The sequence below is a fragment of the Mustela nivalis genome (genome assembly GCF_964662115.1).
Source record: "Mustela nivalis genome assembly, chromosome: 4".
Lineage (NCBI taxonomy): Eukaryota > Metazoa > Chordata > Mammalia > Carnivora > Mustelidae > Mustela > Mustela nivalis.
Window position 1 is genome coordinate 150,035,377 of NC_139023.1, and position 20,926 is coordinate 150,056,302.

At 49.1% G+C, this 20,926-nt stretch overlaps 3 long non-coding RNA genes across 6 annotated transcripts; 1 reads left to right on the plus strand and 2 right to left on the minus strand.

The window, feature by feature from the left end:
- Positions 1-378: 378 nt before the first annotated feature.
- LOC309862716 lies at positions 379-4,752 on the minus strand. The gene is made up of 3 exons (XR_014310673.1): positions 4,648-4,752; positions 3,902-4,050; positions 379-1,771 (listed from the first exon to the last, which is right to left on the minus strand). It is a non-coding gene; the product is annotated as an uncharacterized lncRNA (long non-coding RNA).
- A 129-nt stretch (positions 4,753-4,881) lies between these two features.
- On the plus strand, positions 4,882-11,051 carry LOC309862714. The gene is made up of 3 exons (XR_014310671.1): positions 4,882-4,941; positions 5,868-5,940; positions 8,655-11,051. It is a non-coding gene; the product is annotated as an uncharacterized lncRNA (long non-coding RNA).
- Positions 11,052-11,860: 809 nt separating this feature from the next.
- LOC309862710 lies at positions 11,861-18,374 on the minus strand. 4 transcript variants are annotated; one of them, XR_014310665.1, is made up of 6 exons: positions 17,736-18,374; positions 16,976-17,183; positions 16,333-16,389; positions 15,684-15,923; positions 15,354-15,446; positions 11,861-12,422 (listed from the first exon to the last, which is right to left on the minus strand). It is a non-coding gene; the product is annotated as an uncharacterized lncRNA (long non-coding RNA). The 4 variants fall into 4 exon arrangements; XR_014310666.1 differs by lacking the exon at positions 17,736-18,374 and having other exon boundaries at positions 15,684-15,919; positions 16,976-17,692; XR_014310667.1 differs by lacking the exon at positions 17,736-18,374 and having other exon boundaries at positions 16,976-17,687.
- Positions 18,375-20,926: the final 2,552 nt, after the last annotated feature.

Here is a 20,926-nt window from a genome sequence, read left to right on the forward strand (position 1 = left end):
TCCTTTTTAAGGCTAAGTAATGTTCCATTGTTTGGATAGACCGCATTTTTTTAATGCATTCATCTGTTGATGGGCGCTTGAACTGCTCACACATTTTTGGCTATTGCAAATAACGCGGCTATGAGCGTGAGTGTGCAAATATATACGTGAGTCTTGCTTTCAGTTCTTTTGGATTTATAGCTAGAAGTGGGGTCGCTAGATTCTATGGTAATTCCATTTGTAATTTTTGGAGGAACTGTTAGACTGTTTCCCATGGTGGCCACACCATTTTATATTCTTGAAACGACATGACTTCTTCTTCTTCTTTTTTTTTTTTAAAGATTTTATTTATTTATTTGACAGACAGAGATCACAAGTAGGCAGAGAGGCGGGCAGAGAGAGAGGAAGGGAAGCAGGCTCCCTGCGGAGCAGAAAGCCGGATTCGGGGCTTGATCCCAGGACCCTGGAATCATGACCTGAGCCAAAGGCAGAAGCTTTAACACACTGAGGCACCCAGGCACCCCTCGACATGACTTTTTAACAGCACTCTATGTTAGTTATGTTTTTTAGCCCTAACTATAAGTCTTCTCTTCCTCTTATTTTAAGTTTCTCAAAGTTAAGACCCACGTCCAATTTTTCTTTGCTTCTTCCCAGATGGATTAGTGCCTTAATGGAGTGCCCACTGTTGTTCTGCCTATTACTCTTGGGCCTCTCTGGTTGCTGGACTGAGTTTCTGTCTACACTGACATCCGACTAATGGTATTCACTAACAGTCATACATACATACTCCCATCAGAACCTTTCTACTCTTCATTGTGGTAAATGAAGCTTCTGGCAAAGGATAGCAAGGAAAATCAAGATATTTATTTGCATCCAAATATGGTCCTGAGGCACCAACGTACTGTAAAATGTCGAGAGGGGATGGAGCCAACCCCCACCCCTGCTTATGCCCCAGTATCCTTATGCTGAAATTCTAATCCCAGTTTGATGATATTTGGAGGTGGGGCCTTTGGGAGGCATTGGGTTTGAATGAGGTCCTAGGGGTGGAGCTCCCTTGATGAGAGTATAAGGGGATAGAGAGATCAGAGCTCTTTCTCTGCCACATGAAGACACAGGGAAAAGGCATAGATCTGCGCACCAAAAAGAGAGTCTCTCTAGGGATTGAACTGGTTGGCCCTTTGATCCTGGACTTTCCAACCTCCGTAACGGTGAGAAATAAGGGTCTGTTGTTTATGCCGCCCAGTCTATGGCATTTGTTATAGTCGCTCTAACAGACTAAGATAGGATACAAAACTGGAAGACTGGGGGCTCTGGGTGGCTCAGGTCATGATCTCAGGGTCCTGAGATCAAATCCCGTATAGGACTTCCACTCAGTGGAGAGTCTGCTTCTCCCTCACCCTCTGCTGTTCCCCCTGCTTGTGCTCTCTCTCTTGTGTGCACTCTCTCTCTCTCTCTCAAATAGATAAATAAAATCTTAAACAAACAAAGAAACAAACAACTGGAAGGCCTCCAGGTAGCTCCTAACCTCCCCTTCAAGGTCAGGGGTGGGAGCTGCCTCCCTGCTTCCCTTGCCATCCTGGAGCGGAGCTTTTCGGTTGAATGAAGATGGTGAAAAATCTCCCCGTCTTTCCTACTGGAGAAGGTATGTGAACGAGGGTGGATGGGGAGCATTTCCTCATCATTCTTGATTCCTCCTACTTTGGGCGGAAGACATCCACCCAGCAGGCCTTTCTGTTTTCTTCTTCACCTTCTTCTCCCACAGCTACTGTCCTTTCCTCAGGTTAACATTTAACTTGGGGTAAAAAAAAAAAAATCAGCTACTTAGAATTTTGAGCAAATGTTAATCACCAACAGCAGTCTTAGTAATCTGCTTTTAACATTTCTCCTGAGGAGGGCAAGGCTAATTTAGCTCGTCAGTGGAGGTTCTGTCTGCTATTAACCTCTTCACCCCTTTGTCTTTCCTGAGTCTAGTTGCTTTTGCAGGGTTTAATTGGATTAGGGTTAGGGTCTCAGATACTTTCGGATCTGGAACCTTTATTAGATGAGACAATGGAAAACAGGAGGTATGGGGGTTGGGGGACAGTAATTCAATGCCCAGCTCACAGGAGAGAATAAAATCCAGAATTAGTGAGGCCTGGGGGCAGGACCTTTCCATGGGGATTTTCCCAAATTGCTCTCTGTCCAGGAACCCTGGGAGATGAGAGCATAGACATTTCTGGTGCTTTTCTCCCCTTTTCTCTTTTTTATGGAGTAGACAAGACATACTGATGGCTTGCTAGAGAGAGAGACAGTACAGTAAGATAGAAGTGGTATAGTGTTGTGAAAAGCACCAAATGTTATACAGTTGGTTTAAAAAAAAAAAAAAAGTAACAATGTGTGGTTCCCAACTAGCTTCCATCATAAACTAAACTTGACCCTGAAGCATGCTGGGAGCTTGGCACCAGTGTCAGGAGACAGGGTCAGCATTTCAAACCACAGGACTCCTGAGGATGTGATGGGCTCTGGCGTTAGAGCCTTCTGAGGAATGCAGGTGAGAAAGGGTGACGCTGGTCTGTTGGATTTCAGTCCAGAAATAGCATATTCTCCCAGGACCTCTGTGCAAATCCAGGGGCACCATTTACAGGCCACTGGTGGTCCCAGGACATTGTGGTATTACTCAGCCAGTACCTTTCTCTAGGTGGCTGCCCCTCCCTTACATCCACAGTTACCATGGGAGCTCCATGCCTACACCTAATTCACACTTGACCAATGGGGGTTTTCCATCTCTTTGGTCAAGTTGATTGGCCCAGGGGTGGCCCCCTGATCTAAGCTGGGCTCTAAAATGTAAAACCTGGGAAACCCCAATACCCATGGGTCTTGCTGTGTAGACCTGGGAAGCAGAGGCTGGTTTGCAGAAAGAGAAGAATTACCTGCATGCAGAAAGGCACAGAGATGAAGACTTAAAGATGTTTGAGTCCATGTTTCCAGCTGTCCTTTCATTACAACTAGGTTCTTGGACAGGGTTGCATAAATTGCTAAATTCCCCTGCATGTTTAAGCTGGTTCAGATTGGGTCTCTGTCATTTGAAATCATCAGAGTTCTGAATAATATGCCAGAGGTCAGGGTCAGGGATGTAAACATTCTATTATCTGAAGCCCTTCATTGGATTTGGAATAGGAGTCCTCCAGAGGTCAAGCCTCACCCTCAGGAACTGGAGGGAGGGAAGAAGGGTTTCAGAGACCCAACCAAGGAGGAAGGTTTGGGGATTTAAGCACAAACTGTGGGAGATCCAGGATGATCAGTGGGCATGCAGGTGACCAGGGGCTACTACCTGCTACTAGACTCAGGATGGGAAGATTTCATTCAGCAGTCAAGGGACCGCTGACTCTGTTCCACTTGTCAGAACTGCCTCAGATTTGCCAAAGTAATGATTGTCACAACAGTGACAAAAACCAAACAACCCAATTAAAAAATGGGCAAAGGACTTGAGCAGACATGTCTCCAACAAAGACATATACATGGCCAATGAAAGAAAAATGGCCAATAAGCACAAGAAAAGATGCCCTAACATCACTAGTCTTTAGAGAAGCGCAAATCGGACCACAACAAGATACCACCTCACATTCACTAGAATGACAGCTATTCAAAAACCAACAGAAAATAACAAAGGCTGGCAACGTTGTGGAGAAATTGGAACCCTCATATATTGTTGGTAGGAGTGTAAAATGGTGCAGCTACTATGGAAAACAGTATGGTGCTTCCTCAAAAAATTAAAAAATAGGATTTCTACGTATTATGAACTGAATTATGTCCCCTCACCCACCCACCCCAACTTCGTATTTTGTAGCCCTAACCCCCACTTGATGGTATTTGGAGACAGCATTTGCCAAATAATATTTGGGAGGTGATTAGATTGCCAAGAGGGTCAGAACATCATGCTCACCCTTACAGGAAAAGACCCAAGTTCTCTCTTTCTCCCTCTTTGTCACATGAGGACACTGCAAGAAGGCAGCCATCTGCAAGCTGGGAAGAGAGTTCTCACCAGAACCCGACCATGCTGGCACTCTGATCTTGAACTTCCAGCCTCCAGATCTGTGAGAAAATAAATTTCTGCTGTTTAAGCCAGCCAGTCTGTGGTATTTTGTTATGGCAGCCCAAGCTGACTAAGACATTATATGATCCAGCAATTCCCACATGCAATCTGGCCCCAAACTTTCTTTCTGATATATTGTCATCATACCCAGGCTTAGTCCTGCAGATTCTCCTCGTCCCTGGGCTGGCACTCAGGCTAATCTTACCATTTAGGATGCCACTCAGCATCGCCCTACCTCAATATTCCACCTGCTTCTTGAAGTTTCCCTAACCCTCTCATTGGTAAAGGCATCTCTTTCGTTTGAACTTCCCTAGCATTAGGACTCTCTCTTTTGTATGACACCAATCACATTGGGCTTTGTCATAATTATTTTTGTTTTTGTCCTAGTTTTTCCAGTGGTCTGTAGGACTACTGAGGACAGAGAGGGAGTGAGTCTTACAAATCTACAAATTCCTCCTAGCTGACATCAGTGTTTGACACACTGCAAGTTTTTAATAAAAATTGCTTGAAAAATGAATATGGGGAAGCTAGAAAAGATCTGTAATTAACAGTATGAGAAATTAGCACAGAATTAAATTTATGAGCATGTCCCATACCCGTGTCTATTTTCTGTCATATACAATTTGGTCTGTGAATAGGAACAAATGTCAGTCACCAGTGTGACCACGTTAGTCCAGTCATTTCTGCTGCACAGATGTACCAGTTCTTGTCACCAAGAATAACCCTTCACAAAAACCTTACTAACCTCACTCCTGACATAAGCACATGGCAAAACAATCCTGGAGATTCCAGAAGGCCTCATGAAATCACAATAGGGAAAGTCAAGAAGAGCTCTCCTCAGAGTCCATGCGTGGAACAAAGGACAAGCCGGCTCCAGTTTAGAGTCTGAGGTAAGAAAAGGAGTTGTGCCCTGTGTCTGGGGAGGGATCGGCCCTGAGAGTAATGGCTAGTGAGCAATTATAGTACTCTATGCCAAGTATTATGCTGAGATCTGCACTGTCTGGTGTGGGAGCCACTAGGCACAGGTGGCTATTGAGCACCTGAACTATGACCAAACTGAAGAATGGGATCTTTATTTTTTTTTTTTTTTAAGATTTTATTTATTTATCAGAGAGAGAGAGAGCGAGCACAGGCAGACAGAATGGCAGGCAGAGGCAGAGGGAGAAGCAGGCTCCCCGCTGAGCAAGGAGCCCGATGTGGGACTCGATCCCAGGACGCTGGGATCATGACCTGAGCTGAAGGCAGCTGCTTAACCAACTGAGCCACCCAGGCGTCCCAAGAATGGGATCTTTAATTTAAACTTAAAAATAGATGCTCTGGTTATGAGAAAATATTTAAGAATGGTCAGAGCTAACTGGGGCATGCAAATTTACCTCTTCAACAAAAATTTTGTGAGATCTAAAAACAAAGCAAGTATCTCTGATGAAAATTTAGCATGGAATTGATGGGCATGGTAAGTGTAAGATACACATTAGAGTCTGAAGATTTACTGTGAGTAAAACAATGTTAAAGATCTTTGTGATCATTTTTGTATTGTTTGAGTGTGGGAATTACAATATTTGGGGTTATATCTATTGGGTTAAATAAAACATAGTATTAAAATTCATGTCACTTGTTTCTTCTGACTTAAAATATGGTTACTAGAGAACTTAAAATTCCATCTACACTTCCATATACTTCTGTTGAACAGTGCATTGTGTTATGCTAAACGTATTAAGGTGCAAGGTCGAATTTAATTTTAACAACAACTCTACGAAGTATGGCTAGCATTATTATCATCATTTTAATTAATTAATTAATTAATTTATTTTTACAGAAGATGCTCAGAGAGGTTTAACAACTTACCCTAAGTCACAAGGCCTAGTGATGGAACCAAGAATCAAACAGAGGTAGTCTTATGCCAAAGATGGCAGTCCTCTATGCTATTCTATACTCTCTCTCTGGGGGCTAAGGGGTAGGCCTGAGCTTGCAGGACTTTCTGCTTGGGTGCCAGAATCACAGAGGGTCTCAGAGGCAGAACTCTTGGTACTATTTTGGGAAGATGCTATACATACCGCATAGGCCATTTCAAATTCTTAACTATAAGTATATATAGAACACTACAAGTTTGGTGACCCTGCTTTTGGCATTTCTTAATTTTGTAATACCCCGGAAGTCTCAAAAGAAAAAAGAAAAAGGAAGAAACCAAATCCCTCTAGACTTCTGAGAATCCCTGGTATTACGTTAAATGATGATCCTAGATGCCCCAAATGCTGTCTTGGATAGTTTTTAGTCAGTAGTATGAGTGATTCAGGAATTGAGCAAGACAGGTCTAATGCAACAGGGAGACAGTGTGGCCTGGCAGCAAGATTCTGATGAGAACCTCTCCTGCTGCGCTGATGTTATTGGCTAATTGTCCACACGAAGGTGGCAAGATACTGAGGTAGAAGGGGAAGAGTGGAAAGATGGGAGAAACATTTGACATTTTCCAAATCCAAGTTTTCTAAGAGGCTGGCAGAAAGCTAGGAAGGTCATTACTATATGGGCCCAAACAAAAGTCATAACCCTTCCTGCCTCTTGCCCTACAAGGACCTACTCTGGGACCTGGCTTTGCCATTGATGGAAACACAGATGCACGGTGGGGACAAGACGCAGTCATGTTGTCAAGGAGAAGAAGGAGCTCCTTTAGACAAGGGAAGGGCCGGCTAGGGAGGAGAGTACACAAAACCAAGGCTGGACTGGGGCAAAGTAAAGCTCTGCCTAATTCCAGTTTTGCCTGAAACTCCTTTGGGTTTGCTTTGGACTTCTGGAGGGAAGGCTCACCCTATCACATAGTCCAGGGTTTGATGGAAAAATTAATTGTCGTTCATGGAATAGTGAAATCAGAGTCCACAATTATGCAAAGTGACCTGAAAGGGCTGGCTTTAAATGTGGTGACCTTAACCTGAACTGTTTATTATGCAAAAATCACAGGTGTTGTGGGCACCTGGGTGGCTCAGTGGGTTAAGCCTCTGCCTTCGGCTCAGGTCATGATCTCAGGGTCCTGGGATCAAGGCCCACATTGGGCTCTCTGCTCAGCAAGGAGTCTGTTTCCCCCTCCCTGCCTGCTTCTCTGCCTACTTGTGATTTCTCTCTCTGTCAAACAAATAAAATCTTTTTTAAAAAATCACAGGTGTTTTTCTTAAGGGCTCAGGGCTCCTCCCTACATTCTCTTGAACATCAGAGCTTAAAGAGGGAACCAACAAGGATTCATTTGGGGTTCCTGAAATGTGTTCTTTTCTTTTCTTTTTTAAGATTTTATTTTTGGGGGGCACGTGGGTGGCTCAGTTGGTTGAGCATCTTGACTCTTGGTTTTGACTCAGGTCACCATCTCAGGGTTGTAAGATTGAGCCCCACAATGGACTCCATGCTGATGGGGCCTGCTTAGGATTCTCTACCTCTCCTCCTTCCCCCTGCCCACTCACATGCTCTCTCTCTCTAAAAAAAAAAAAAAAAAAGCCAAAAACAACAAAAACACACTGATTTTATTTTTTAAGTAACCTCTACACCCAACATGGGACCTGAACTTACAAAACCCTGAGATCGAGTCACACGCTCCAATCACTGAGCCAGACAGTTGCCCCAAGATGTTTTTTTTCTTATGAACTATGTCATATCTATGTGTTTGGAACACTGGTCTGTCTGGAATGAAGGGGCGATGATACTTTCCTCACATGAAAAGTGGGAAAGTTGATGTTTTTCCGCTTTCCCACTTTTGGATGCCTTTATAAGAAACTCCTACAACTGAATCCCACTTGTTCCTTTAAGGGTTTCTTCTAAAATAGAAATATCTCTGGGAAACTTAAGAGACTGAACAACTCACAAATTACTGTGAGATGGCTTAATTTTCTAACACCTGTTGACCATTGAGACTATAGATGTTTCCAAGGGGCTGGGGGGACTACAGTTGAGGGAAATAGAAATGGATATTTATTTATGTACCATTGCACCCCCCCTCCCCGCCATGGTCATGTATGCAGTCTTACTAAAACTCATTCACTGTTTGAAAATCAAACTCCAGACACCTGCATGAATCAAGCAGGGCTGAGACTAGGGGATGAACCAGAAACATTTTTAGGTCCCTTCGTTCTCTGTGAGGTCACTCTGTCTGTCCTCTGCCCCAAATCCCTTAAGGCATAATTGAAGCTTTTCTGCAAGAAAAGCAGGACAGCTGCTGCTAATTTAATTACATCCAATTTGGTGGTGTTTACTGAGCCTTATGTGTAAGGCACCTTCTTAACAGTGTCCCAGACCTACACAACATTCACCCCCACTTCCTCGCTCTTAATAACCTGACCCTTGCACTCCCTGGCCATGCTGACTCTTCAGCCTCCTCCGAAGGGGATGGGCCTCCAGGTGGCAAAGGAAGGCCTCAGTTAAAGCCAGCTGCTCTGACATTCTGTTTTATTTCCATCGATTCTGATGCGGACACAATGCAGGTTGCTATAGAACTGCTAGAGATAACTATAAGAGCACATTAGAGCATGTAAAGCGTTATTTCAAAATGAGGGAAGAAAGGAAGACAGACAAAGAAGGATCTTCCTGCTGTCAGTTATGATTTTTACTTTTATTTTCCTGTTTGCAGAGCACAAGTAACGGGAAGTGTTTGCTTCGGCATGTCGGTGAACTTGGGGCACACAAATAAAAAGAAGCAAAAAAAAAAAAAAAAAAAGCCCCAAACAAAACCACTTTTTTAAAAGGCTCTTGCCCCCAGTGGCGTCAGCTCCACCCTGTAAGGAACTAAAGCAGGGGCGGTTTCTAGAGACAAAAGCAGCTCCCTTCTCATCTCTGAAAATGGTGCCTTCCCCAAATTGCTTTTTCATGTTTCCCTCCTTGAAATGTGAAATGACCCGGTCCCAGCACTCTACTGTTAGAGCCCATAGTGTTATACACACGGGGTAGCTGTAGCTTTTGGCAGGGCCCTGGGGGAGATAACAGGAGTTCCAGGAGGGAGAGGAAACTCAAGGGCTGAGGCACTGTGCTTGCCTTTGGCTGAAACAGGCTACTTCAAAAATGGCTCCAGAAAAAGAAAACCCAGAGGTGGTGAAGAGAGAGCAAAAAAACTTGCATTTTCTTTTTTAAAAAGTGGAAATTGTTTACTTCACCTGCAAAGAAGTCTCCCTCAAAAGGAGAAAAAAATAAAGCCCGAAAATACCACACCCCCATCCCCAACTGTGCTAAGTACTGGGACCAACCAAATGACTGAGCTGTCTTGTAAATCATCTTGGGGTGGGGGAAGGGTCTGAAGAGAGGCAAAGGCAAGAAGCAGAAGCCAGGCATAGTGTTAGCTGATTCCAGCAGAGGCGGTAAGCAGCAAGGGGCCTGGGCTATGGGATCCATAATTGGCTAACGAATAATAAAGCCAAAATTGGATATTAACAGCAATTAGTTTCTGTAGAGGCACTGGGGAAAAGAGCTGCAGAAAACCCCATTGGGCCTTAAACCGAGGCAATCTGAAATTAAACCAGTGTCTCAATTAAATGGGAATAAATATTGCCACATCAATCTGGGTAAGTGTGAGAGGGGGCTGAAGGGAAGCCCCCTGTGAAGGCCAGGTGCACACTCCTGTTTATCAGAGGCTTTTGGTGGTATGACCTTTGCCAGACTCCTCCTGAAGGGACCGGTAGCCTCTTGAGGCCAGTTGGCCTCCTTTCTTTGGGCACATGACCTTGAGACAAGGCTCTGAAGGTTATTTCAGGGCACTGGCCTGTTAATCCAAAGGAGACTCACAGCACTGACTCTGCACCCTGGTGGGCCTAGCAAGTGAAGAAAAGGGGGGCTTAAGTTCTTTTTTCAAGAGGCGCCATCCAGCGGACCAGTGGAAGGGAGGCTGAGTGTCTCCTCTGCCTGGGGCCAGGCCTGGGTTTGGGGGCTCACGAAGACACAGAGTGTCTGCTCCTATGTTTCCAGCCGACTTCTCAGGGGCTCCATCTCCTCTGGTGTTGAGACTAGCGCTAAGGCTGAAGGAGAAAACTGTCGTTTTTCTTCTGGGTTGAGGATTCCATGGTGGTTGTTTTGCCTACTTTAGAGTGTGGTGGGGGTGGAGGAGGAAGGTATTTGGAAATGGCGACGACCTGTCGATGGGGTTGGTGGGTTACTGGGTCCTGGGGGCCCGTGCCAGCGACCTGGCCCCATCGCCAGGGCTCCATGGGTAGGGGGTTAGGGGAGGCTGGGCGGTGTAAGGGGAGTCACCGAGGACGTATTGGGGGGCAGAAACACTGCTCCCTTTCCTAAAACCACCCCTAAAGAGCTTTCACCCGGGCCCTGGGCTGGTGGGAAGCCCGGGAGGGGTTAAACCGTGACTTTTCGATGGGGATCTCTCCCAACCTCCTCCCTGGGCTATGCCCGCCCCTCTTTCTCGCACATCCTGCGGCTTTCCAGGGTGCCGGGTGAGGTCGTGGAGACCGCAGGTCCTGGAGCTGACAGGAAAGCGGCCTGGAGAAGGATGAGGGGAGAGGGACCGTCCTGGGGGCCCTGGGTGCTCTGCACGCCAAGGCCCGCGCGGTGCGCAGCGGGAAGGCGCAGGATCTAGGCCTGCACCTGCGCGCTGGGGAAAGCTCCGGGGTGCTGGGAACGGGGGAGGGGGCGGCAGTCCATTCCGCCGCGGCCTTGGGTTTGCCGTGTCCCATTCTTCCAAGCTGAAGATGTACCCCGCCTTGATGCATCCCCCGTTCCCACCGACTCCGTAATTATCTCTAACTTGATCTTCGTTTACCCTTCTGGCTCTGGAGCGAAATTGGGGAAACCGAGGTGGGCTGCAGAGGCTAAGAGGTGGGCCTCTGGGGCTGCCTCCGCCCGTGCAGGGGCTCTGTGCCCAAGGCACTGCTGTCTGCGCGACCACCCGCACCTTGGGTCAGCCCGAAGCTTTGGAAATGCGGGATACCCAGGGCTTCGGGGACCCGTTTCTTGATTCAGGCAAGAGAAACAAAAAAACAAAACAAAACAAAAATCAAAGTTGGGAAAACAGGGGCAAGGAAGGAAAGAAAAAGGAAACCAGCGCCTGTTCATCTTCGCCTTGCTCCATTTAGAGGTCTCAGGGGCATTAGGAGAAAAAGGGAAAGCCTTGTGCACGTTGGAATGCAGGTCACTGCGAAGCTCCAGGCGTGGGGCCGCGGGCCGGGTAGATGGCCAGGCCTAGCCCGCACCCCTGCCACCCAGGCTGGGCAGCGCGCGCTTGCTCCTCTCCAGCAACAACGGCCTTGAAGAGGTCACCTCAAGGTGACCTAGGTTCTAGGTCTCACTATTTGTACATGTCTAAGAAATAGACTGGATTTTAATTTCAAATAAACCTGCCTCCCCACAGTAATACTGGGAAAACCCCGGGTCATCCTGGAGGTTTATTCTAGGAGGCGTCAGCAGCCATGACCCAGGTCCTCGTGTTTGGAGGCAAATATTTCTATCTTAAGACAAAAGGGAGAGGGGTAAGAAAATGAAAAGGTGAACCTTTTGAGAGCTGCTGACTCTTCATTTCTGACCTGGAACATTTTCTGCTCTCAGTGAAACCTGCATTTTTTTCCAGGCCATCTAAATTTGGTGCAGATCTCTCCAGGCCACTGGCATCCGGATGGGGTGGCACAGAACAGCACACATGGACTGGACTGAATCCCATTTGAAGTCCTTTTTCTTGTTCTAGGTCTACATTGGAGATGCAATTAACTATTAAATGTCTTTTTAGGTTTGGGTTTTGTTTTGTTTTTTTTTTTTTTTTGGGTGGTTGTTGTTGTTTTCCACTGGAATCAAATGGGGAAGGACTTGGCAAAAACACCCAAATGAAAGAATTATAGATGGGACTTGGAAGAACAAAAATCTTTATTAGGTATCATAATTCTCAAATTGTTGTTATTGACATACTCATCCCCGTGAATCAAACACACATACCACCAGCACAGCCTTTGGTCCCAGTTGACTCATGGAGCTCTAAAACCACCCACAGAGTAGATGAGGAAGGGAGGCTCCATCTGTCCTAGGGAGAGTGCTTTGCAGCTGCCCCCAGAGGACTCCATTCTAAGGCTGGAACAAGGGGTGGGGGTATTATGTAAGTTGAGGGAAAGAGAAAATTGTCTTCCTGTGCAGAGAGTATAGATGTGTGTGTGTGTGTGTGTTTAAATGCTTTCCTATAAATGTAAGCAATGGATAGGATTATGAGAGAAAATGTACGTATATATGTGTAATGGGCATATGCCTGATGGAAAGTCTGCCTCTACCCCGTTATTCACTTCTCTGGCTAAGCCACAAAACCTATCCCTGCTCCCCACCCCTTTGGTGACAGAAAAGATAAGAGAAATTTACCTTAGCTTTTGTTAAAAGATCAGTTTCTTTTCTGCTTAAACAGAGATCTGGGCCTGGGCCGTCTCTGGCAGGAGAAAGAATAATATTACCGATTTTTTCCTTTGATAACATTTCTAAATCCATCTTAATGTATCTGGTACAGTCACCTTGAGCAACAGAGGAGCTCCCAGTCATGAGGCCCATAATGATGGTGATGGGTAGGGACTCCTGGGGGCCACCTTGGCATATTCAATCAGCGAACTGCCTTAACACGTCCTGTGTTTTAAAAATTGAATGTTTTTCCCTTCGTTCAAGGCTGAGGATGTAACTAGAGGGGCTCAACTAGACAAGCGAGCAGATGATGCTGAGAATTAAAGAAATGCCTTGGAAGGGCATAAATCTCAGTTTTCTTACGTAAGTATCAGCAGGTATAAATAGGCCCTGAATATAACAGAAGGCAAGAAGCTAAGACTGACCTTCGCTCGGATGCCTCTATTTGGTGAACACAAAAAGGGCCTTGAAATTACACCAGGGGCAAAGTGGTGCATTCATCTGGGCCATTTTCGGCCATTAAAACCCCACGTAAAAATACATTTCATAACGAGACCTGGTGAACACAGGAAAACCCCCACACCCAGGCACACAGACCCGGCAAACCTAGAACACTCCCACACCCATGAAATGCTTTCTGGAACAAGAGTTTACATAAGTCATAAAAAATATGCCTCTCCCTGCCTAGTTTATCAGCCTCAGGAACCTGGTGGGGGCCATGTCCATGGTGCCTGTGGTTTAAGCTCTCAGGGAGAAGCGTGTTAGGTTTCCACCTAAAAGGGCCATTACTTGGGGAGGCATCTGGAGATTGTACTGACGGACAGGCGCATCAGTGAAAGGGCACGGCCATGTCTGATGGACTTATGGGGAAGCAATTAGAGACAAATCCCACTATCCCCCACAAGCGTGGGGCAAAGTCTTGGTCATCAGAGGCTTAAACCGTGCCTCCCCCCCACCCTACCCCCAGCCCAACACCAGAGCAGCCTCCTTAGGTAAGAGGGAGGGGAGAGGAAAGGGGATTTACACCCCAACAAGGCACCATTTGGAGGCTGGTCTGTTTTGAAGGCAGTGGCTGCCGCTGACTATTAGGACAACGAGGACTAAGGCTCAGAGGCCAGAGTGCTCTTTTCTGTCCTTTGGCCAAACTTGACTTCTGGGACTTGAGAGATAGCACCATGCCCACAGTTTGCATGATGAGAACTGCGGTCTTCTCTCTGCAGGAGCGAGCGGGTTGTGGCACATTTCCACAGAGAAGGTTCTGGGAGTATCTAGAGGGGGTACAGTGCACTTAACCGACTCCAGACACTCCCTTAGGAGGGCAAAGGAAGAACCCAAGATATAATAATTATACAATGATTGGCACATAGGAGGTACTCCATAAGTATTTTGGAGGAAATGAGGCTAGGGCTCCATGGCATCTCTGAATACTAATTTGCTAAGTGGGTTAGCCGGGCACTTTGCTGAACAAAATAAGCAAGCTTCATCTGAGACTCCTTTAGGCCTTTATTAATGGCCTAGGAATCAAACTAAAATCCCAAGCATCCCTCATGGCCTTAGCCTTGCAAAGACAGGCCTCTGCCAAGGGTGGGGAAAGGGACGTAGCAGCCTTCCTGGTGGGGAGATCCAGCTCTTGGCCTCCTTTCTCTGCGGGGACCTGCACCTCTACCATTTTTCCACCTGCAAATTTAAGAGTTTAGGTCTTGCCACCATTCTCCACAGCTAGGGGTTCTCCCCAGGACCAGCTGCTGCTCTCCATCTAGGGCTGGGGAGGAAGGCCTCATTTGTGAAGCAGATTCTTCCAGGATGAGGGAGGGCTAGCCCTTTCCATTCCCTGACAGCCTCTTTCAAAACAGTCTTTCCTCAGCAACACTTGCGCACAATCTGTTTTTTCCTTCGGTTCCCATTTAAGAAGGAATTCATTCCCTCCCCCTCCTTTGGTACATGTAGGTTATGGCGCCTCTCCCTTCCTCTGCATCTCCTGGATCTCTGCCTGAAACTACAATTACAGCCGCAAGGAGGAAGTGAGATGCTCCTAAGAGCCCTGGCCAGGCTTTCAGCCCCCATCAAGCTGGCGAACCCTCCAGGAGTTTGTTTCTTCTTCCTCATATATCCCATGACTTCCTTAAGCTTGTCAGGTGCCTCCAGCTCTACAGCAAAGAATGACAAACACCTCCCTCCTCCCTTCCAACTGGCTACCCCCCCTTCCCACCTCCTACCCCCCATCTCAAGGAGAACACAATATATCTGCAAGCCCTGGCACAGACCGCCAGTCTCCGGATGCCAAATTATTTTTTTTTTTTTTTAAGGGCAAACCAAAAGCTAAGCTCAGAACAAAAACACAGCCACGGAAGGTGTCGACCCACATACAATGCGCCCCCAGCCCAGAGAAAAATATGCAAACAGAAGCACTCCGTCATGCGCTCAGAGGCAAACCGCCCCCCCCCGCCCCCATCGCATCTGTGCTTGCACAGATCTGTGTTTCTGTCACAGAATCAGCTTCTCTCCCTGTCTGTGTCTCTAAACCCCCTGTCTGTCACAAACTGCACACTTCCCCACCCCAAGGTCTCGGTTTCGGGGCAGCCCGGCCGGCGGGAGACCGAGACCCCTCCCGCCCAAAGACGCGGCGCTGAGCTCTGCGGAGGGCGCCTCGGTTCCGTGGCTCCTTCCCGGCGGGCCCTCTCGGACCGACGGTGCTCAGCCAGCCCCATTCTTGGCATTCACCGCGTGCCTTAATTGTATGGACATTTAAATCAAGGTCCGCTGTGAACACGGAGAGAGAGGCCTTTCTCCTGAGGAAGGAAAGGAGGAAGGAAGGACAGGTGGATTGGGGGGGGGGGGGGGAGAAAATGGAATGAGAAAACAAGGAAAAATAAGTAAAAAGAAGCGCGCGTGCGTGCGCACTGACAGCGGGGAGAGGGATGGGGGTGGGGAGGCAGGCAGAACAGGACCACAGCATCCTCCCTACCGCAGCTCCCCCAATCACACAGACAATGAGATAACAGCGACGTCTTCCAAAGGCTCTTTGTTCTCCCCCATCCTTTCGGATCCAGGCTTTTTCCTGCAAAGTGGAGGGGGTGGAGGGTTGGGGGTGTGGGTGGAAGTGGGAGACGGAGGGTGCCTCCCCCGTGTTAATTACCCCGACTCCCTTAGCCCCTTCCTCGCGCCTCGCCTCCCCTGCAGATCCAGACAATGAAAAAAAAAAAAAAAAAAAAAACCAACCCCCCAAAACAACAAACAACCCAACACCAACCCCACCTCGCCCCAGCACAGCAAACCCTACCCACCCACCTCTCACCCTCAGTTTAGCCCAGTAAACTGAGGGGGACCAGGTGGAGGAGGAAGTCCAGGGCACAGGACGCGGAGGGCAGCGGGGGCTTGGCAGCGGCTACCAGGGCAGGGCGCGCCGCCGCCGCCTTTACCTCTCTGGCTGAGTGCGGGCGCAGGCTGTCCGGGCGTGCCGCAGGGGCGAGCCGCCTCGCTCCGGGCCGGGATCGGGGAGGCAGCCTTCCGAAACTCGCCTGCTGCAGTCCTCTTGCTCAGGTCCCAAGTGGTGGAGGGGAAAAAGGAAAAGAGGGGGAAAAAAAGGAAAAAAAAAAAAAAAACCCATAAGAGCGAGGCCCATCTGGCCCCTCATCAGCTTTGTCAAGTCTTGCATACGCTAAAATGCTAATGACCTAGATAGCTCATGCAAAATGCAGCAGGGAGGGAGGGAGTGAGGGAGGTGGGAGGGAGGAAGAGAAAGAGTGATGGGGGGAGAGCGAGGGAGGAGGAGACAGAGGGGAGGGGAGGAGACGGGAGGAGGGGAGAGGGAGGAGAGAGGGGAGGAGGGGAGAGAAGGGGAGAGGGAGAGAGAGGGGGAGAGAGAATATATATATGTCTTCAAAACACCCCTACCAGTCTCCTTACCCCACCCCACCCCACCCCAAACTGTCAACGGGCTTTACCAGGTAAAGGGTGGGTGTAGATTTAAAAGGTCACTCGTGTCTAATGCAGCTGGATCCCTGGGTCAAAAAAGAGGGAGGGACAGAGGATGAGAGTCCCCAAAGCCAAAGGGATGATAATAAGACATTATTTTAAGCCCCCTCCCTCCATGCCTTCCTCCACCTCTCTGCTCTGTTTACACACAAATCCAGACGCCTCCTTATGTGTGTACATGGACATATCAATTTTTCATCAATTTCTCAGAGCTTCTATGGACAGACAACCATATTCTCCTCCCCAGCAAAACTCATCTTGTGAACCCAAAGGGGGGGGGGGGGGTTTAAAGAAACCTCCTATTTTCAAAATCCTCCTCCAGCTGTCCCGTCTCCACTCACCTACCCCTCACCTCAACCTTCCCTTAGCTCGCCGACAACATCTCCGGTGCCTACTCTTTTCTAAGCCTTCTGCTTCCCAGTCTCTCTTCTCCAACACCCGGATCTCGAGAAGGCCAGGCAGGGGAGCAGGAAAGCCAACTTAAGGTCTATCTGATCTCCCACCATTCAGCTCGCTTTCCCAGAAAAACTAAACAAAATCAAACCCTAGCCCTCTCCAACAGTGTCACTGTTCAAGCATGCCAAAAGGATAAATAAAATTCAATCCGAATACCCTCAGAGGTCCGCACGCTGGGTGGGCGCTCCTTGGCACCGGAGATCACTCTCGTTCCGAGTCAGCGCTCCCGCGCGTCCCTTCTAGCCGAGCCCAAAGTGCTTTGTCCTGGGGTCCACTCAAGGTCTTCCTCTTTTTGTTCTTCTTTTGAAGAGACTGGTGGCATTCCTCAGCGTTTCGGCCAGCCCAAAGAAAGGCAATAGATCTACTGGAATAAAGGAATCAAGATACATACATGCAGATGAAAGAGGGAGGGATGCGGAGAGGCAAAGGAAACCCGCATCTAGGGAGCGGCCGCCGCGGCCCGGCCGGAATTGCTTCCTTCGCTGGGGAAGGGGCGGGTGGCGAGAAGGCGCTGGTGGTCGCTCCACCTGGCAGGAGGAAATGATAACCATGATAAGGAACATCATGATGATGATCATGAGCACGATAAAAAATTCAGAATCTCCCTTCGGTGAACCAGAGCATGCGTGCAGGATGGACTGCACTGCTGGCGACAGCGGCCGGGGGGAAGGAGAGGAGCGCAGGAGGCAAAGGTTGTGGCGGCAGCACCCTCAGATGAATAATAATAACGCGCAGCGCAAGTTGCGGTTCAGCCTGAAAATCCAGCCCTCCGCGTGAACTCGCGTCGAGTGCGGATTGCAGGGGATGAGGAAGAAGGGGGGGGGGGGAGGGGAGGGCGGTGAAGGGAGGGGGAGGTGGATAGAGAGGAAGGCTGAGAGGGACAGACAGAATTTGGAGCCTTTTAATTTATCCTTACCCAGCCCTAATCTCGTTCGCCATCCTCTTTGGGTGAGGTCGATCTCCTTTTTAAAAATTATTATTCCTTTAACCGATTATTCAGCTAAAAGAAGCCACATCTGCTGACTGTACCGAAAACAAGAGGATTAGGAGCCGGTCCACAGAGCGGGGCCCGCAGCCCCCCACCCGCTCTCTGCACCAGCACACGTCATTCTCACTGCCCCCGGGTACCTCCCTCTCCTTCTTGCTCCGGGAGAGCTGTGCCAAGGAAAATGCGGATTTGGGGAAAGTGAGAAGTGGGAGCGCTCGGAAGAGCGGGAAAGCCAAGGCTGGAGGTGGCAATTCGCACCCCCACACTCACACGCGCTTCCGTTTATCCGTTTCTATCCTGGGCGAAGGGGGCGCTTTCGCCGTGCCCACAAGCGCGGCACCTGCAGTGATGCGTGCCCTCCGCCCCCTAAACGTAACCCCGGCTGCACCAGTCCCGGGCAGACTCCCTTCAGCAGTCCTGGGCGTCAAACTTACACCCAGGTCCATCGTCCCCCACCCCTTCCTCCGCCCCACTAGCTGCGGCACCACGGTTCGTTCACTCCCTGTTTCTCCCGGTTTTGCAAAAGGAGTGGGGGGCTCAGGACACAGGCACGCCCCCCGCTTCTCGTCCCCCGGCTGGAGGAGCCAGACGGGGGTTTCCGCGGACTACGGCGCGGGCGAGGCCCGAGGTGGGGGGGGATGGGGGGGCGGTGCTGCGGCGGTTGCGGTTGACATCACTGCGGAGAGCACGCGGCTGTCCGGGCGCTGCGGCGACCCGAGCGCCTTTGCACCTCCCCACCATCCCTCCCTCCCAGCCCCTAGCAGAGTCTGGGCAGGACAGCGGCGGGGATGGGGTGGGTAGGGGAGAAGGGCTGGTGGTGATGGGGGAAGGTAGTCCCATCCTCCGCCCCCCTGCAGTCAAGGTGAATGTGAAGGAGAGCGGGCGCGCGTGCCCGCGCCTCTGGGTACGTGCGCGCGCCCATCCCGGCTCCCTTCCTCCCGGCCCTCCCCTACAGTGCCCCCCCCCCCGCCCCGCCGCCCAGCGCCCGCCGGGGCCAGATGGACTCCCGAGATTAGAGAGGCACAAAAGTGCGTCTCCACGTCCGGCCGCCACCCGTCCCGCGTACATTTAGACTCACTTCGGGGAGGTGCCTTTTGTTGTGATGGTTGTGGCCGTGTTGTGTGTTTTTCTGGGAGCACGGGGTTAGCATGGTCATAAGGAAGGACTCAGAATGAATCTGCCCATAAACACAAAACCCAAAGACACCCCCCGCCTAAACCCCCGACAAAAACCCAGCGCCAGCAACGAGAAATCTTCCGTCTTCCCGAGGAGTGCGTTCGGCAGCGGCGGGAGGCAATCGCCAGCCCCGGCGATTTCCGCACACGCAGGGCCCATCTGTTTCTCCTACTCCGGCTTTTCTTCTTTGAGGACTTCAAACAACAACAACAACAACAGAAACAACAGAACCAAAACTGTTTCTTGGGCAGCGCTGGTTTCAGAGCACCAAGAGATGGATAGGTGTAGCACCAGCCCCCGACAGCTGAAAGCAGCTCTTCAAATCAGATGGCCCGTGCGGGGCGGCGGAGAGCGGTCCTGCGGGGGTCGCTGCAGATGAGCGCCCGCGGAGCCCGAAGGGTCCAGATCAATGGTGACCCTGGGCGCTGTCCCGCCAGCTTCAAGGCCGTTAGGGTTGTTGTCAATTACAGAGTGTTTGTCCCAATAAAAGAATAGCAGTCTCAAAACCCCGTAGCACTGGCTTTCTGCTTCCAACAGCGTACCACGAGAAAGCTTAAAAATAAGCAGTTTTTGTAAATTCTAAGAAAAGGAAAGCCTTGGTTTAAATTGAAAGCGAGAGCGAGACAGAGAGACAGGGAGAAACAGAGGGAAAATATATAAAACCTTCCTTCAATAGATTGTTAATTTCTGAAGACTGTGTAGTTAGTTGGAAAGGGCCATGGTGTGGGATACCTTTCTGGGGGAAAACTTACCATTCTGCTAACGTTCCCCTCCAACTAAAATACTTTTCGGGTGGAAAAAACTGTATTGGCGGTAGTTTGGTTCAGGACTTCCACCATTTTGATGAGGGTTTTAGATTCAGGACTGTTTGTCTTCTAGTCCTTACGAATGCCTTAGGCAGTTTCCAAACCCCTTCTACGTGGAGGGACCGGGCTGCGACTTGGAGTGCGTTTGCCCGAGAGGCAGCAGGACATACCGGTGCTGCCCTTCTCTAGGTTTTTCTCAGAGGCCTGGTTTTGTTTAGCTTGAGGACGGTTTCAATGCGGTCCTCCAGCGCGGTTGCTGCAATGCAGGAGATTTGCTCTCTCATCTTGCGGCATGGGGGGAGGGGAGCAGAGAGATGGTTTTGTAACATGCTCTGCAGGCCTGAGTGGGAACGCCTTAAATGATGAGCCCCGGGTTAAAAAAGAAAAGAAAAAAAAAAAAAAAAGGCAGCTGATGCCGAATTAATAGTTACAGCATACCCCTGGGGCTCTCTCCAACGAGGGGGTCAGGAGTCCTTTCCCCTCCCCCAGTCACAGATTTCTTATCTGTTTTTAACCAGTCTGATCAGATGCTGGGACATTTGTGATGGCTTCTTAAAACCTAAACCCTTGGGCTTAAGAGCTGTCTCTACCCCTGATCAAACTCACCCCAAATACTAGCACGTTAAGAAATTACATTGTAAAACCTCCCCAAATCCGATTGACTGGGCTGTTTGGGGCCCATATGGCTGGACAGCTGTGCTGCTCCACGTGAAAAGACACCATTGCCCCTCGGATGGTATAAAGCGGGGTTCCCCAGAGAGCTCAGACATGACCTAAGTATTAGCTTAGCCTGGGGTGAAGACTGAGTTAAATCTCTCTCTTCTTGGAGGTTAAAATAAAGACAACAACAAAAATCAAAAGAGGTGCACTTCTGAATTCATTGTAAATCGCACGCCTCCCGCTGGTTCCGCCAAAGGAAGGAAAGAAGACCCGAGAAATAAACTCTCTTCAGCTTACCACAAGCATGACACTAGGCAAACTGAAGACACACAGGAGATTGGAAAGAAATATATTATTTGCCAAGCGTACCATGTGTCTGTGACATTTTGGTTCCCTGTTCAGAGAGGCAGGGTTCTGACCTCAGCCGATGCCTCAGTGTTAACCATAAAGAACAGCCATCAGAACGCAATTTCCATG